Here is a 5,025-nt window from a genome sequence, read left to right as displayed (position 1 = left end):
CTTAAGTATAAATAATTAACTTTACCACACGACCAACAACAACAGCATCCGAGACAACCCACGACCGGCTTCGTCCTTATATGGACTCATCAGGCAGGCATATTTGCGAGAAACCGATGTTGATATTTAACTAAGCGTGATAAAGTCCATAAGCACTGAAGAGACCGTTTGTGGACTAAGTAAAACAAAAATCTACGCAGATAAATTATTCAGAGCTTAACGTCTGAGACATTGTCAGCTTATTGCGAGATTATAGTCTACGCTCGTTTGATCAGCTCTAAGTACTAGTTATTTCAGCCATCATTAAGAACACTAACATTTAAAGAAACTTACAATACACTAATTCTAAAACTTATAAAAGCAAGCTATAGAAAGAAAGTAAAGAAATAACAGACCAAATAACTAAATAAGAAAAAAAAAAGTACTAAAGTATGTGCTAGCTGACACAATAAACAGCCTATTCATAAATACTATTCAACAATACAGATAAATCACAAAAACAGCTAGTACAAAAAAAAACAAATATAGGAAAAGTGTTATACTTTAAAAATATAAACACAACGGAAAGCAAAAAGTGTGATCGATAGAATCATAAATAATAACAACGTCAAAACAATTTACTTTCTTAATAAATGTGGAAACATCTATGAAATGGCATATTAAAAAGAGTTCCGAAACAAACTAAAAAATATCAATAGTAAACAATGAGTAAAAAAAAGTTATAAAAGGTAAATTTTGAAAGAAAATATATTCTACCGAGTCCACATAAAAAGTAGCAACAAGACAAGTATCTACATAAGGCTGAGTGAAAACGATATAAAACATTGCATTGCAGTATGTAATGCAACAATGAAAAACTAGTCGGAAGACCAAAAATATCAGAAGTACGTCAAAACTGTCGAGAGAAATAAATAGGTTTTTTTAAATGTTAATCATAGTAAACAACATGCAAGATATGCTTAGTTTTAAGGTAATAGCAATACTTGAAGAAACCCGAAACTTACTAAATGGAATAGCTAAATTTATGGGAAAATGCATGCACTAAGCTATGTATCTACTGAAGAACTGTAAAAGTAAAAAAAAAGAATTAAATTAAGTAAATTTCTTGAAGGTTATTCAACTTACTTACTTTGTTTTCGAACTTATGGGAATATTTTACTACTAGCTCATCAAAACTTATCTATAATTCTTATTTTGTTTCAAAATTACATTTCAATGTATTTGTTTGTTTTATGATATCTAAAATTTTTGATGAAGCAACGTAGAAATATTCTTTGCATCAACAATAAAAATTAATATTTTCCTTTCTTACTGAGTTGTTTTGATTGAAACTTTTACTTGTATAAGTGATTTAATTTACTTTATTAAGTTTGATAAGAACAAAGACATTTTCGATCTCTCTGAAAATGCAGTCATCCATTAAAGTTTTTCAAACTTGTACTTATTTTCTGTTTTTACTAATATCAATTGAGCAAGGTTTCCTTTGCGAACAAAACAAATGAATTAGCAAATCGACTAGATGAAAAATATCATCTAATTAAAAAACTACATGAAGTAATTTGTTTTTAACCAAAATAACTGACAATTAACGTTTTTTTATTTTTATATACTTTTACTTATGATATTTAGACGTTTTTATTGTGAATAAATATTAATTTTGACTCCAAAATTTTTACAACACATTAAAATATCATATATATTACAATGGGATTTTTTTATAACCGTTTACAAAAGTATGTGGTTAATGCTGAAACCATTTGAAGTAGAACGGCCTGTAGTATGCTGATTTTCGAATCACTATGATAAACTTTAACCAAAATTATAGTACACATAAATTTTTTAATTCGTAACTCGTTTTAAATCTTGATGGTCTAATGGTTCTTCTTTTATATATTTAAAGCAAAATTTAATAAATTATATTATAATCTAAATACATTTTTATTAAGTATAGCGCATACGTTTCTTAAACTTTTATTTTAAATTTATAACAAGTATATATCTTATTATTATAATGTTTTTACTTTATGTTATATATACTGTCCTGGACAAGACGTTAAAAAGTATCCGTCGAGTGCGACTCGATAACCGAAAGGTTCTTCATGCACCTGCTTCTATGACCAAATATTTTGAGCGCCTTTTTTTTGTTGTTTTCAATGAGCTTTTATATTTTAACGTTTTTATTAACTTTTTTTTACTAAAAAAAATAAGGTAAAGAAAAGTTAAAAAACTAATTACTAACTTAATAAAATATAATCTAACTAATAATTAACTACTTTAGGAGTCGCTACAAAAATACTTAGAAAAAATTCTCTCAATAATAAAAGACGAAAACGATGAAAATATACTTAAAATATGTCAAAGTATTCACCAAAATAATTTGACGAGCATTTTAGAAACTGAAGCTAAAATTGCAAAGAAAAGTTTAATTACTGGCCAGTTTGATGAAAACTTTATTAACAAACAACGTGAAAATTTAATAGAGGTTTTCCTTTTTTCTATTTTTTTAGATTCGATGCCAGTTTTGTTAAACAATGAAAATATTTTAAAAGGGCAATTTGTACAAAATGTCACTGACACTGCTTTTACTTGTACTTTTTAGTCTTAATCTGATGTTTTCTCGTTTAAAATAAATAAAATTTAGTCTGTAATATTTTATACACACTTAATTTTCATCACATTAGTTAAACTATTTACTTATAAATATTTTTTTTCGCTTATTTCCCACAAAAATATTCCCATATCTACCAATTGTTCTGCATACATCTACTTGTACTGTTTAACAGCTTTAGTCTAGCTTACTAATTTTTTTTGAGCTGTTTCAAAGAATAAAAAAAATTTTAGATGGTTAAATATACATGAAGAACTATTTTTATCAAATTAGTTGCTTGAACTTAAAAAATTTCTACATATGAGCATTAAAAAGATGACTATTTAAAAATGAAAATATATTTCCTGACAAAAACAGTACTATGTATGATAATATCCAAAATGTTGTAAATGTATAAAATTTCGTAAATAAGTTAAATAAAATGAATTGCTTAATAAAAATAACTATACGTTTTAGAACCTATCTCTATTTACGTTTTATTTTATGAATGTTAATAAATTTTACAGGTTAAAATACAAAATTACAAAAAAAAATAGTTTTTAAAGTGAAGTATTATGCTAAAACCACTACTTGCGTCGCACTTTTTAACACTGTAGATCTAAGAGGCAAGATAATTAAGAATGTTTTTTTATAATTCTTATTTTGAGTTAAAGTTTATTTATTTTCTAATGCCAACAGACATTACAAAATGAGCACTGTGACTCGCACATAAATGTTGCTAATGATAATGCCGAAGAAATTCTTAATGATTTAGAAAATGAACTAAATGAAGAAATGACCTCCAGACTACAAGAACTTTATAGATTTCACAGAAACATTACCTTAAAATTAAATATTAATAAAACTGTTAGTTTTATTAACGTTTTAAAATTCTAAAAGTTGTGCTAAATAAGAAAGTTAGGCACATTTAGACCAATTCTTAGTAAAATAAATATAAAAATTATTAATTATGATTTAGCTTCTGAACATGTAAAGCACGTTTAGAAATATTTTCCGGAACTCCCAAAATTTTTGTATAATTTTTTTTTGTTTTATTTGATAAGTTTAATAAAAGTTTAATGGCCTGTTTTAAGAAAACCATGGCTAAAATACTGGTTGTTAACGTATAACTAATATTTTTAAATTAAACGAATGTAAATCGTGATACTTATGTTTTCTTCCTGTGTACTCAGGGATAAATAACAATGAAAATATCTAAGTTTAATTATAGTAAATTTTTGGAACGATGATTATAAATTTAAATTTGCATACAAAAAGACCTGGATTTTATTTTTCAATTTTTTTTTGAACATAACAGTGAAGTTAAATTTTTAACATTTGTCTTTTCAGTTTTAATTTATACAAACTAAGATATCCTAAAACTTTTTTAAATTTATAAGTTATAATAACAACAGTTGTAGTTTTAGTGTGTTAGCTTCGATTTTTTATCTATTGTTTTTAAGTGCAAACTTTTTGAAAAAAAAACAGACATCAGTTGAAATACAAGAAGATTTGCTTGAGACGAAGCTTATCCAAGGTTAACGAGCTTTCTCAAGAAAGAAAAGCTCAGTTTATAAATATGATAGACGCAAAGGAAGCTCAGTTCAGGAAGAAGATAGAACGAGAAATGAGAACTTTAAATCGAGAACTAGATAAGTTGACGCTAGCTGCTGAAAACAAAAAACTGGAGGAACGAAGCAAAACGTGCGTAATAATGTGAAACTTTTTGACGCATTATGTTTGAGTAGAGGGAGAAAGATGTTGATGGCAGAGTTTTGAACCATGTCTGATAATTTGTGGTCTAATGAATAACATATTTTAAATAATTATTAGCTTAAAATACTTTGTGGTAATAAATCTTTTTTTTCTAAACTGATTTTGTATCACTATCGAGTTTTTTATTCTATTTGAATTCTAATACAAAATATTGTTTATTATACCTAACATTTAATAAGTAAAGATTTTGTGTTAAATTTTTAACTACTAGTATCTTGTGAATTTTTTTTTTGTTTTTTACTTACCCTTTGTTCTTTTTTTTATTCTATTTTGACTTGTTGCTTTGAAGTATACTTAAAAAAAAGTTTATTAAAAAAATAAAGATTTAAAGTAACCTTTAATTAAATCGTTGTTGCAGATGTTATAGAACTACTTTAAAACATTAAAGAAAATTATACTCATTATAGTTTAAATATATTAAAGCTAAAAGCCTTACTTAGCTTAAGTTTTAAATATTTCTTTTGTCTATAGTTTACAACAGTTTTATTGTCTTATATGAAGAACTTAATAGTTACAGAATATGACTTGAAAAAATTTGCCAAAGTTAAAAGTACATGCTTTTCTAAACTTTTTTATAATAATTTACATAGAAACACCTCCATTTATACAAAGTAAAACTAAAAAACTATTTTTAAGGATAATTTACAAACAGTCTGTATTTT

Source organism: Thalia democratica, chromosome 1, assembly GCF_965202585.1.
Source record: "Thalia democratica chromosome 1, ktThaDemo2.hap1.1, whole genome shotgun sequence".
In the NCBI taxonomy this organism is placed as follows: domain Eukaryota; kingdom Metazoa; phylum Chordata; class Thaliacea; order Salpida; family Salpidae; genus Thalia; species Thalia democratica.
This window is presented reverse-complemented; position numbering follows the sequence as displayed.